This window comes from Ambystoma mexicanum, chromosome 11 (genome assembly GCF_040938575.1).
Source record: "Ambystoma mexicanum isolate Mex_15411 chromosome 11, UKY_AmexF1_1, whole genome shotgun sequence".
Lineage (NCBI taxonomy): Eukaryota > Metazoa > Chordata > Amphibia > Caudata > Ambystomatidae > Ambystoma > Ambystoma mexicanum.
Window position 1 is genome coordinate 1,050,654,149 of NC_090934.1, and position 14,584 is coordinate 1,050,668,732.

Below are 14,584 nucleotides of genomic sequence, written 5' to 3' on the forward strand. Positions count from 1 at the left end.
CACATCATACCCTAAATTTTGCTATGAAAATGTAATGTATATACACCATTTACAATGCATCGCTCTGTCAGTATGGCTACATTGTTTTGTCTGGCCAACTTCTGCATCATTTTTCACCCCGATTACCTGGCCCTTTGCAAACAAGACCTAGGGCCTCATCACGAGTGCGCGGTATCCCAACTGGCATACCAGCAAACTTTATTTGCATTTGCGTTCACCCATCCGGCGGTATTAGCGCTGCATCACGGGTTGGGCACTAAATGTTACTGCCCATTCAACTTAGGGTCCGTTGGACCCAATGGGGAATTTTCAGCGCAATTACCACGCCATAATACTGCCGGCTATATTTGCACCAAAAATTGGCATTTTCCTGGCGTGTTTACCCCTAGCTCTGAGCAAGGGGTAATCATGCCGGACTTGAGATTGGGCAGAACAGTAAATGCAGCAGTTATCCTGTTATCACCGCATTAAAGGGCTACCGCCCAACTCGTGATGGGGCCCTAGTCTCTATCCTTTAGCCATGACACACCCACCCTGAATTTGTGTATACTCAAGCATTGAAACTCTGTTCACAAGCATTGTCTGTGTGTGGATGGGGGTTGTGTATGCATGGGTGAATGCTCAGACACACACGCTGTTTGCATGTCCTTTTGTCTGTGTGTGTATCTATACACACATGAATGCTCACACATACAGGCACACAATGCATGACATTTCAGTAAACGGGTTGTGCTTCCAAAAAGGCTTTGGCTACATTGTTGCCCAAAAAGATCATTCATGGCACCACTGCTTGGGCTCCATTTTCCCCCCACGCTAGAGCGATTTGTACAGTATTACTTCTGCTGAACGACACTAATGTTTAGTGTAATGTGGCAGGGAAACATCTGGTCATATTTTAGTAATAAGTGACAAATAATAGTGTGTGCATCCAAGTAAGTTGTGGCATTATCTGCACATAATATGAATTCATAGCCATGTAGTGACAAAACAGGGCAAAATGATACAAGCCACTATGAGGACATTAGGATGGCGTTAGGGGGCACCTGTCCGGGGTACAGTACCTGGCCATTTAGAGGAAAACCTTGTCTATAGGCTGAATACATTGGACTGGATTTTCCTCCCACTCAGGACCCTGCTCTTCAGGGAAACCCTAAAGGTTAGTTAACCCCGTCTGGTCCGAGGTATATACCCCTCTGTAGTGTCCAAGCTACTATAACCTGTACCCTTCCACTGACTGTTGTTAACCCCAAATTTATTCTGCAAAGGCGTCCCGGCTGGGTTCACCCACATACAAAAATACAAATGCAAAGAGTCAGGGGGCAGAAAGAGACCTAATGTCCTTCATGGAAATGTTGTGTAGCCCCTCCCATTGTTTCTACAAATTCTCTCAACATGGCTGGCTCATGTTGCAGTGGGATGCCTTTTCACTGAAGAGTCCATGCAACAGCCAAGGAGCCCAGACGGATTGTTTCCAGACAAGCCTCTAAACAGGTACACTGTGGACATCCAACTGAAAAGGTTGGGTCCATTAACCTTGGAAGACCCAACCATGACTACATCTGCAAATGTATTTGTGTTATCTTTCTGCTCAGCTTCTTTGTAAAACAAAAATGGTTTGCTTCTTCGCAAATGTATGAGCCTTATTTGGTGCGGATCGTTGGGGGGGTTTTGGTGTTATTAAAGAGTGAACATTCTTGGGGCTCATGACCCCTCACCTCCTGTCCGCTTCGACCAATTGGCATGAAACATTCCAAGATTAAACACTTTTGTAAATTGTTGTGCCAAGGGGGCTAAGCGCCTAGATGCCTTTGGGTTATGTGCGCTATAAAAATGCCTAAATAAATAAAGTTACAAGAGGCCCAAACAATGATCTTTTAAATTGGGAGGAAGCTAAAACCATAATTGCAGAGTAACTATCATCGTGCCTGTAAGAGAAATTAGGAACCACCGGAAAAAAAATAGATGATAGCAAATGATAAGATTACAGGGGAAGAAAAGAACTGTGTTGCCTTCATTCGTGTTTCTTTTTTAATCGCTCTGCGGAAGGTAGCATGTTAAACTCCTTTACAAGGTTAATACAAAAAAAAACCTCTCTTGGCCACTATCACCTTTCCTCTAATCAGTGCAGAAAGAGCTCTGAAGGGCTTTAAAGTGGGTCGCCATTACGAAAATCGATGCTGAACACCGAGCACCCGGTCTTGAACACAGAGCAGACGCCTGCGTGTCTCGTGCGCCCTGGATTTCAATAAACATGAACACTCGCTGAAGGGCAGCGACGAGCAGCTGATGAGTCCAGCCTTGTTGTTTGTGGCAAGACCACCTGAAAGAAGTGACCTGAATCCACATGTGCCCTGTTTGTCAAATGCTTCAGTTCAGAGAAGTGCTGGTTGCCTGAAAACACAACGTAGGGCTCATTAGGAGTACGGTGGCAAGGCAAAAACGTGTGGCATTTTAAATACCACTTGTTTTTAAAATACAACCTACCTATGAGTTGGAATTGAAAGGGATATTTGCAGCTTGGGGTATATTGACAGTACTGCATGGGGTAAATATGGGATTTTGACCCATGTATCGCTTTTTATGTGCACTATGTGTAAATATCCACCAACTCGTAATATGCTGGTATTTAGAAAATGAGAGGTGTTTAAAATAGAATTTGTCTTTGTCATTAGCACCATACTCGGAGAGAAGCCCATTGTCTCAGTACCAGCTTCAGGGGTCTGGTGTGTTATGCATTTTGTATCCACAATGAATTAATGATGTGCACCAGTCACCATACATTATGGGCCTCATCGCAGGGTTTGGCGGTGTGGGAAAAAACTGGAGGTAATTCATTCACTGGCACTTTTTTGGGCGGTAATGAAATTACCTCACTTTTTCTCACACCGCCAAACCGAGTGGTAATTCTGCAGATTTTTTTAGGAAAAGTGGAGGATTCACCTACAACTTGATGCAGGATTTAAATCATCTACTTTTCCTTCATAAATTGGTGGAATTACCACTCTGTATTTCCCCCCGATGGTAATTCAACAACAAATCCACACTTAAGGCCCTCATTACAAGCTTGCTGGTCCGGAATAAAGTGCTGCTAACAACCGTTACCAGCACCTTTTCTGCGCCAGCAAACTACAAGTCTGCCGGCAGGGGCTGTGAGATAACGGCAGGCCTGACCTGCCGGTAGTTCTGGCCCCAACCGATAGAGTTTTCACTGAAGCACCAGCATCGTTACTAAAGGTGCCGGATCTTCAGGGTTCCCAATCCCATGGAGTCCTATTGGAATGGGAACTTAAATTTCTTCCGCAGCCTGTAATATAACGGTATTACCGGGATATCAGGCAGCGGAAATGGTAAGGCGAGTCTGCAGGTAACCCGCCGGTGCTACCAGTGGGTTACAGCCAGACTCGTAATTAGGGTCTTAGTACTCTATTAATGGGGACTAACAATTTCCTAACACCACTTGTAAAAACCAATGGGACCAAGTGGCAGTAACGGGAACCAATGGTGTAGAGAAAAGGTGGGGAAAATCCCTCAAACTTCCTGCCAAAGTTCCACCCCTTTGGGGCACGTAGTACACATTTGTGAGCAAAGGTTAAAATAATTTCTTTCTGAAAAGTTTTGCCTCTAGTCCTGGGTCTAGTCCATGCAAAGGTGTACACTTCCCTGCCCCCAGAGCAGGGACAGTTCCCATGGATAACACCACCCCCGTCCAGTCCACCTGGATAGGTAGGGACTCTGCACCTGCGGTATAAAATAGCTGACATAACAGACCTTTTACCTACACTCAGCTACCACCCCCATGGACAGTAAAGCCAGAGGATGGCCTCTGTGGGTGGTCTCGGGCAGGCCGTCACACTATCCCGTTACCTCATGCCAGGGTAACTCCTCTCTACCCCCTTTTTCCTATTTAAACACTTTACATACAATCAATGTTCTATCCCTCCTTAGCTTTAAATCCTACATATACATATAGCTTTTTAAAATTGTTCTTTTATAACGTGCTTAATACCAGCGAGTGGTTTCTAAGCGTTGGATCAGGATTCAAAACTGTGTTGCGCTGCGTTGTTTTGCTTCCAAGACAAATGCTTTGCTCCTGAGCTATCTTTCCTCCCCTAACTCCACATACATACATTTTATACATACAACATAAAACACTATTTGACAGTGGGGTGGCTGCTACAGTCAGTCACCCCTTCCCAGTACCTTTGTGGGTCTTTTCTGGTTGCTGGCTGCAAGGCTGACTGCTCTGGCTCTGGTTTGGGCCTTGACCCGAGGATGACTGATGGTGGGCCTAGCCCCTCTTCTTTCTTGAGGGTGGCCCCATCCACCACATGGGGTCACACGCACTCTTCATTGTTTCCTCGTGAGCGGAGGTCTGCCGCTGTCACTGCCACTCCCACAGCCCTTTACAAACCTTCTGGGTGGGACCCATTGGCTCAGAGGTCCACCAGCCCTCACCGTCCCACCCACATCTTTTTAAGCTCTTCGTGGAAGCACCATTAGCATGGTGATTCGTGGCCCATCACCACCTTATCTTCAGGTGGCATCCCATGTCCCATGGCGATGCCACCGCTTTCAGTGCTGTGCCATGGCCATTTTAACATCAGGTGGCATCCCTTGGCAACCGGGGATGTCACTACTTATCACTGCTATGCTAGGGCTGCGAAATGGAGCAGCCCAGGATTTCCTCCTTCCTCCTCATAACCATGACTGGCCTACGAGGCCATCCCAGAACTTCTATTCACCTCTCCACCCTCCTGGGGGGTGGGGAGGTGCTCTTCATCTCCTTGGCTGTGCCTTACATATGCAACCTGGGAGGACTTTTATGATGTTCCTTCCTCGCTGGCCATGAGACTGGCTGACAGGGGATGCGGTCAGTCAGCCTGGTCTGGCCTTCAACCAACACACAGCATGTGCTGGGCTGTTTGCCTTCGGCCAGGTGTCCCCATGCACACCACGTGGGTTTTTGGAGATTCTTCTGCTCATCCAGTCTTGGCCAAGTTCGGCCGACAAACGCCACAGCGCTGCGGCACCCAAGCTGCCCCTAGCATTAGCAGCTCAGCACCATTTTATGAATTTAGCCCATCGGGTGATGGGGTGGCACTCAAGCCAGCCACCCCCCATCCCCGAGGTAAGTCTTTTTCCTTTCTTTCTCTGCTTCTCTCTTTTCTGCTCACATTTTAATTACCTTTCTTAACTGTCATTTTCTTTCAAATCCTCTCAGTATTATATTCTCCCCTGCACAGCCAATTCTTGGGCAGCGGAGTTCTGTTCTATTGTTCTTTTCTTCTTCTTTCTTTTAAACATTAAATCTAACCCCCATGGTGTAATGGATGGTTTGATCCCAGCACAGACAAATACAAAATAAAAAAAAATAAACATCAACTAAAATGCTTTTATTACCCTGGTGTATGCATCTTTATTTCTAGGTGTTCCCTTAGGGGACAGGCATGTTGCCCCTGACATCAGGTCCTGTAGGGACACAAGCTACAAGAGTGAAGACTCAAAACTCCAAACTATCCTTCATTCCATTATTGTTTTGTCTGACCGGCAGAGGTGGCGGCATCAGAGATGTACTCTCTTCCTACCTTAATGCCTCACAAATCTGCAATGCAACGTCCTCTCTTTCCTCTTTTGAATTCACCATCTCTACTGTTGGGGACAAACTCCCAGGTAGGTTCGATGGCTACTAGAAGTTTGCAGACTCAATGAACTCGTAGAAGGCCGCAACACCTTCCCCCAAAAGTTCAACTGTAGTTTATTACAGCCAAACCCAATAGGGATCAGTACAAGGATAGAAGGAATACAAGAACCGCTCATTGTCTCCTGGCTCGCAGGCCAGTTTTGTATCTGACTGGCACAATAGTGATGTCACAACCTGGCCCCTCTCCAGAAAACCTAACGTCGTCTGGGATTGGGTTTTGAGTAATCGTCTACCTATAGTGGACACTATACATGTTAGTCTACTGGCTCTCACATGAGAGATGGCTGACCTGGTCCATCCCCAATTATCTAATTCTAAACAATGTTCAGTGTGAGAGTCTTACCATTGGTTCTAGCCCGTTGCTACCCACTCCTAGATGCCTGAAATGTGATTCGCGAGAGCTGTTCTCCCCAGGCCTGGGATCTGCAATGATTCTCAGCTCTTGGCGTACCTTCTCAAGGTAATAAGAATGACTGTGTGTCAGCATTGTAACTTGTGTTCACCACCTTGGACTATGAGAGTGCTCCTTCACATCATGCAACACTTTTCTCGCGTTGTAACAACTTTTTTGAAAGCTTCTGTCTGATGGCGTGATACTGTGAATCTCTTTCCCAGCTTCTGGTTTCGATTCATCATCTGAGTCGGCAGGGTCACGTGTTCTGAGACCACAATTTGGGCTTCTGTAGCCCTGAATTACTCTGAATTATGAGAAATTATTTGCATTTATTGCAGCTGTGGTTACTGCCATTCAGGGGATTGAAGAGGGAAAATGGAGACCAAATCCATGCCCCCGCACCCCAAGCGCCCCAGCGCACCCATGGGTGACAAATATGCTGAAACACACCCACTTCACCAACAGTGCAACTTCTATGCTACATTAGAATCAACGCTGCAATATCAGAATCTACAAACACAAAAATCCCTGTTTAAAGGCTTGCAAATGCCTATATGAATTAACATGGTCTAAATGCACAGTGTAAAGCGATGTTTCAGGAAAATTACAGCTAAGTTCATTTCACTCACTGAACACTGAACACTGGCTGCGGGAGCCTTATCAACATTCCTCGCAAAACAAGTCCGACTTGCCAAGGCCGCAAATTCAAGATAAAACTACTTTCTGCAGACAGACATTTTTTAATTATCCACAAATGCGAGTAAATCACGGCAACCCAGTGTGCTTTTTTTCTTTCTGGGAAAGAAAGACATTTTCTCAAGGACACGCACAACATTGAAACATAACTTGTAACAAGCCAGAACCAGGTGCGAACTGCTTGTCCAGCTAAAAAGTTATGGGAACAAAGTCACATTGCAACATGATTAGAATTAGGTAATGGGGGCTGGCACAGCTAAATCAACCCACTGACGCAGGAGGTAAATATCCAATTATCAGGCTCTCTATAAGTGCTACATATGTAACCCACCACTCTGCAGCCAATAACAGGAGGAGATAGGTTTCTGGGAGCTGATCCAATTCTGTGAGGTCAGCCTGCAGTGTGATTATAAAACTTACTTGCAAGACAGCCCCGGGGGAGACGGCGCCTGAACTCGCGATACACGATGCTTTTCTTTGGCTTTTTTTTCTCTTCTGTGCCTAGAAATAAAGCAGTTTGAAACATGTTGCTGCCTGCTTGGAACTCTGTTGCATTTCTGGGGGCCATATGGGAGGTGTTGGGGCCTCCCATAGCTGGTGAGGCTATGGCTGCTGGCCCCCCACTGCCCTGGGGGTGGGGGGGGATCCAGCTTCTCCCCGACAAGTTGGTGCCCTCTGTGAGGCTCATTGCTCATTGTAACATGAGTGATTGAGCTCTGCCTGCGCAAGCCCTGTGATGGACTGAGCTCCCTGCCGCCGACTCAAGGAAGCTGTGAGACCCTCGCCTGCACCTGAAGACCACCGGAAAAACGCGTAACCGGCTAAAGGCTTCGGGGGCCACTTGGAAATACCCCGCTTGAGGGCAGGTGAGAGCCCTGCAGGAGAAGGGGTCCGGTGAAGTGCATTGAGGGAGTGTCCAGCAGTGGTGCAATTGCCAGTGCAGCATAGGAAAATGTAAGTAAACCAGCAACATGGGCTCTGAGGGGGGGAAATGTTTAAAGTAGAAATGTTAAAGTGTTTTTTTTAATTTTTTTTTTTTTAGGGAGGGATTGTAAATTGGGTGGTGGGTGATTGTACATTGTCACAAAATTCAGCGCATTGGTAGTGATCGGCACGTGGATTGTAGTTGGGACTGGGGTGGTGGCAGTGGTCCCTTCTTGTGTTTTTGAGCATATTGGGTGGGGTAGTGACTCCCTACACATAGAACAGGAGTGCCGCGCTGATTGGTCTAGAACAGGATTGCCGCGCTGATTGGTCTGGATGGTGATTTCATGTACGGGGTCTGGATTTCCTATGAATTGACGTTATAGATCAATGAGTAGATGAGGTTCCCTGCTAATTGAGCGTTTTAGTTCAGTGAGTGGATGATGTTTCCCCGCAGGAGGTAGCTACATTGTTCCCGAGTGCGGAAGATAGTTGGCTGGTTAAGGTCCCCTGGTGAGGAGCGTATCATGCACTAGGCGACGCAGTGTGTGCAGTCCAATTATAAGAGTTTATTGTGGTTTACCTTGTTCCAGTTGAGACAGGAAGACAGCTGTGGGGATTGTGGGGTTTTATTTTGGGATTTTTTGTGGGGTTGGGAGAAATGGGTTATTGTTCTGTGTATGCACATTTGTCTTTTCATTTGCATTGTGTTTTTAGTTTGGTGACGTCACCTTCAGATTGATGCATAAGGACACAAAGTTTTGATGGTGAGGAGATAGTGGTGTGGTTTTGGATTTGGAGAATAGGTGACCAAGAGGCGGTGTGTGGAAGACACATGCGCAAGATTTTGGGAGTGTGCCGGAGAAGGCAATGGTTTGGTGAAGATGGATTGCACGTGGAGTGCACTGGCTAAGGTGCGGAGCCAAGAAGGCTCACAGAAGTTGAATATTGTTCAATTATCTTCTAACTTTTGCTCCCTGAACAGCGGACTACCGAAATTTTCGAATTGAATAGAGGTAAAATGTATCACACAATACAGAAATGACTCCCCTTCACTTGTTGTGTAGCACACAGCTTCCATGCTGAAATAAGTCAGTAAAACATAGTGTGCAAAGATTCAAAAGTACTGAAGGTAAATTAAAAAGACAATGGCTGCTCATAGGCGGCTTCTCCAGAAGCGTGCAGCAATAGCTAAGGACACACATACACAGCACTTACACGGGAATAGCTTTAAAAGCACATGTGCAGCAATCGCTAAGGACACACATACACAGCACTTACACGGGAATAGCTTTAAAAAGCACATGGCTACAGTTGAACTGTGTGCACGAAGGAAAAGGAAAATGCGAGGGGTCAGCTGATGTTGAAAAAACACGAGCAGAGGGAAGAGGGGACTCACCCTTCTGAACCTCCGGGAGTGTAATATTTGATGACACAGGGGCAGAGAAAGGCAGTTGAGGACAAGTAGGCACAAAATAAATAATTCAAGCATGCGATGGGAGGGGCAGTTAAAAACAGCTTCAACACTCACGCACACAATAGCAGTGTCAACAATCACCACAATATGCACCGCCCATGTGGGGAGGATACATGGGGCAGGATGGGATCATTTCAGCAGACACCACAAGCACCAATCCAGGTACTGTCACCACTACATGTACAGACACAACAAATGACAGCACCACTACCCCAGGACTGACTAGAATAACAACACAGGGGCACTGCACAGCAGCCAGCACCCATACAGAACACTGACACAATAGCAATGGTACCGGTTACATGACTGGGTGGGGTCTTCCTGATGGGGAACAAATCTTTCAAAGGACATAGATTGACATTATACCGCTAATAGGACAGCCCAAGACAAACTTGATTTGACTCACTCTGCCACACACACTCATGCTCCGCTTCACCGACAGAGCGGGCGAGACGCGAGCCGACACACACACTCACGCACACTCAATAATGCAGAGGACAATTGCATAGGGGTGGTGATAGGTATCAAAACATTTTCTTTTCTGGGTGACAGTGGGGCGACTAGGCCATGCATTAGGGAAGAGACATTTGTGACATCATGAGCAATGTGGATATGACCACCTTATTAACAGAGAAATCCATAACTTGTTAAACACCAGACATACACATGTTGAAAGTAAGGAAGATTGTTTAAGAATAATGGGGGTGCACGGTACAGAGGGGGGTGCATAATGATAGCGCATCACAAGAGAGTAAATTTAGCTACATCTTTGAGCACACATCTTTCAGTGAGGAGACTGGGCTCATGAATACACGATTAACACAGAACAATCAAATGAGACACACAAGATGGAAGAAAGTGCACTTGAGGGGGGAGGCCTACATTTCATTGACAGTTCACCACAGGAGGAGAAAAATAGGGGTAAAGGGTGGATGATCCATGTTCCCAACAGAATTAATTTGGCGACAAAATAACAGTGCAAGTGGTACTGCCACTAGCGCTTTTGAAAATAACACTGGCACAAATGCATTAGCCAACACACATAGGGAAAGAGGTCATTGCTGCACGAACTGGAGCATAATGGTTGTATTAAAATTTGAAAGCAGATATTGGGGGAGAAATTTATATTGTTTAAATGTAACAGTAATTAGAAATTTATATTGTTTAAATGTAACAGTAATTAGAAATATATATTGTTTAAATGTAACAGTAATTACAGTAGTGGAGTAATAAAATACTAGATTAAATGAGTAATTAACAGAGTAGGTAAGCTTTAAAAAGTGGACATGGGGTGGGATAGAGAGAATGAGAGTAAATTGGTAGCGGATTTCATTAGTACCAGCTTAAAGTGCCTGCAGTTCACTGCGAGGCACGCCCTGAGAAGTGTGAGAGGAGCCATAGAAAAAAATAAATAAATAAATAAATTAAAAAAAAAAAGGATTTTAAAACCCTGCGATCATCTTAACTAAGTAACATGGTGCACTTAATTTAGAAACACAGCCACCCTATATGACAAATTTACCACCCTGATGTTTCCCTATTTAGCTTGTCAGTGCCTGATGCCCCACGGGACAAAGGCACGCACTATAAATAACTTACAACAAAAGCACAGTAAATACAAAGATCCAAAGGCCCATTTGTACACTAGCACCCAATTTGCATATATATGATCCAAGTGTGTAATGAGTATCTTCACAAAAATTAAGTGCCTACCCATTTTCTGGGTACATTCCGAATTGTGTAATAATTTACAGTCAGACCGCCATTGAACGCCACCAGGTGGTGACAGGATGGTGCATAGGTGTACCATTGGCTCCTCCCACTAGGACACTGAATAGTGTGAGAGTAGTGCAGAGAGGTTAGGTCAAGAAATTGAAGAATATGTAAATTCTCAGGTCTCAAGCGCTTCCATTTCATTTCTCGCCAGATACAAAGGACCCAGGGCAGGCCTGAAGACAACGGACAACCAACACCCAATGGCTATGGACTACAGTGGGACATTTTCCCCTCCTGACAGACTTGGTCAGAAGTGTAAGGCGTCAAGCCCTACAAAGCGGTGGCCACCCTGGCAACGAGGGAGCAACGATCAACAGGGCCAACGCAAGAGATTTTCATGAACTGCAAAATAGCACGAACTCTCCCGAGTTAGGGAAACATGGCCATCCCATGGTCCAACGCACACTAGCAACTAGAATAGGGACTGACACACGCATTTCCAAAGTTTAATTGAGTTTCATATTACATTTTGTGCACCTACAGCTGTAACACTGTTTTGTTTCTTCTCTTTTCCCCGCACATGCAGGTTGTTGCGTATGTATGCTGTTAGAAATGTGTAGGAAATTTCCTTAATGTTATCTTCCATTAGAAACTGTGAGGTCCACTGAGTAAAACATTGTGAAGAATTCCCCACTCAATTGCCCACCCTATCAAGAACCTCAGACCCCTTAGAACATGTTTCCCTGAAGTATATTTCCTTGCTTGCATTGAATAAACAGCCCAAGATTTTCCCTACCCATATTGAGAAATTTTGAAAACACGAAATGTCCAGGGGAAGGTTTGATTTTTGCCCCTAGTGATTGTTTAGTTCGCGGAGCTTGATGTTACTAACATGTACTAACGTATTAACGCTTTTCTTGCGATTTTCAGGCGGGCAACTTTATCATCTCATCAGCTGCAAGGACCCAGCAGCGTAAGTGGTTATGGGCACGCAAATAAGGACTTTTACCTTCACGATGGGACTATTAATGATGAACAAAATTATGGGGGTGGTACTTTGAAAATTATTTGTAATAATGAGCATTACCGCTGTATCCCCTGCTAACATTCCCTAACCTAAGCAGGAACAGTTACGGCGTCAGTGGGTAAGGAAAAGCTGCTGCTAAAGTAAAGAGAGTTAAGGGCAGACACAAGGGGAGTAAAACATACACATAACACACATATCAGAAGTGACCAGCAACATGCCCACATGTACAAAATTGGTAGGGACACCACTGGAGAGAGCTGTCCTGACTGTTCTTTAACATATGCCGGAAGAGAATTGATTACAACAGAAATTACTACAGCAGAGCATGACGCCCATGTATGACAAGGTGCGAAGAAGATTGCAAGGGAAGACAGCAACATTGAGATTGGAAATAAATAAATAAATAAATAAATAATAAAAGAAGAAAGAAAAACAAAAGGAGAGAAGAACAAATAAAATAATAAGAGACAAAAATATGATAAGTGCCTAACAGAGTGAGAGAAAAGAGCAAAGATGGTCACTGAAGAAGGACGTATACTGTTAAGGTACCAACGTTATGTTACCAGCACAACAGTGACAAGAAGTGGACAATCATGCTGGATGCAAGAAGGTTGAGAGAAGTTGCGAGATGAGAGCAGGAACATCACTGCTTATGGACTACTATTGAGCACATGCATCCAAAGATCAAGAGAAACTACCACTGAATTGGGGAGGAGAGTGTTGATTGGTGCGCATCAGCATGCCCTTGTTGGTGATGACCAAGGAAGATGTGAAGAGTGACACATTCACCAAGGTGGAAAACAACGGAAGAAGAGAAACAGACAAAGAAGTAAAAAGAGGGGGGAATTACTTCTCGAGCGAGAAAGAAGGATGAGTGGGTGAAGTACCAGCATACCAAAGAATGATCAGCAAAAAATGCATCTGAGAGGAGAAAGCAAAGAACTAGCTAGTGCTTGCATGGTAATGGATGACATCATGACTGCCTGGTTGCTTGAAGGTGATAACGGAAGGACGAGTACCGAGCACAGCACCATTGTGCAAGATAGAGATACATTGCAAAAGAAGAACAGAAGAAGTTATCGGAATGCAAATAAGAGACATGGTGAAAGGAAGAGCCGGACTAAGATAGCGGTGCGCAACATGGTTCCAGCAGTAATAAAGGTGGCCACTCCCTGTGATCAGAGGAAGTACGAAGGGGAGTGAGTGTGGTGGAACACAGAAGGGGAACACTGCTATATGTACTGTTGATCAACAACAATGCAGAAAATTATGGACACTTCAAGGAATTGGCAAAGATATGCAGACCGGAAGGAGGTGAATGTTGCTTGGTGGTGTGGTCGACAAAGTCGACCAGAGGGGGGACTGAAGAGGGAAAATGGAGACCAAATCCATGCCCCCGCACCCCAAGCGCCCCAGCGCACCCATGGGTGACAAATATGCTGAAACACACCCACTTCACCAACAGTGCAACTTCTATGCTACATTAGAATCAACGCTGCAATATCAGAATCTACAAACACAAAAATCCCTGTTTAAAGGCTTGCAAATGCCTATATGAATTAACATGGTCTAAATGCACAGTGTAAAGCGATGTTTCAGGAAAATTACAGCTAAGTTCATTTCACTCACTGAACACTGAACACTGGCTGCGGGAGCCTTATCAACATTCCTCGCAAAACAAGTCCGACTTGCCAAGGCCGCAAATTCAAGATAAAACTACTTTCTGCAGACAGACATTTTTTAATTATCCACAAATGCGAGTAAATCACGGCAACCCAGTGTGCTTTTTTTCTTTCTGGGAAAGAAAGACATTTTCTCAAGGACACGCACAACATTGAAACATAACTTGTAACAAGCCAGAACCAGGTGCGAACTGCTTGTCCAGCTAAAAAGTTATGGGAACAAAGTCACATTGCAACATGATTAGAATTAGGTAATGGGGGCTGGCACAGCTAAATCAACCCACTGACGCAGGAGGTAAATATCCAATTATCAGGCTCTCTATAAGTGCTACATATGTAACCCACCACTCTGCAGCCAATAACAGGAGGAGATAGGTTTCTGGGAGCTGATCCAATTCTGTGAGGTCAGCCTGCAGTGTGATTATAAAACTTACTTGCAAGACAGCCCCGGGGGAGACGGCGCCTGAACTCGCGATACACGATGCTTTTCTTTGGCTTTTTTTTCTCTTCTGTGCCTAGAAATAAAGCAGTTTGAAACATGTTGCTGCCTGCTTGGAACTCTGTTGCATTTCTGGGGGCCATATGGGAGGTGTTGGGGCCTCCCATAGCTGGTGAGGCTATGGCTGCTGGCCCCCCACTGCCCTGGGGGTGGGGGGGGATCCAGCTTCTCCCCGACAGGATGGAATGTCATTTGTATCTAGAGGCCTTGGCAGCTGGCCCTGTCTCACACTTTGGCTCTCTGTTCAGCCTGGATTCAGCTATGCTCAGCTCTTGCTGAGAGCCTGCAGCCCGCTGTAATTTTCATTAAGCCATAACATGGCTTCTACACGTTTGTGCTATTCTATATTATCCATATGTTAGTCACACTGGATTGTCAGGTCCCATGGGTTCTCCTGCAGTTCCATAAGGTTAATCACACATAAGCATCTGCAAACTTCATTTAGGGTCTCTTGCTCCTTGCGGTTTC

General features: G+C 45.3%; 1 long non-coding RNA gene across 1 annotated transcript; it reads left to right on the plus strand.

The window, feature by feature from the left end:
- The first annotated feature begins 6,464 nt into the window (after positions 1-6,464).
- Positions 6,465-14,158, plus strand: LOC138504080 (uncharacterized). The gene is made up of 2 exons (XR_011279766.1): positions 6,465-7,745; positions 11,120-14,158. It is a non-coding gene; the product is annotated as an uncharacterized lncRNA (long non-coding RNA).
- Positions 14,159-14,584: the final 426 nt, after the last annotated feature.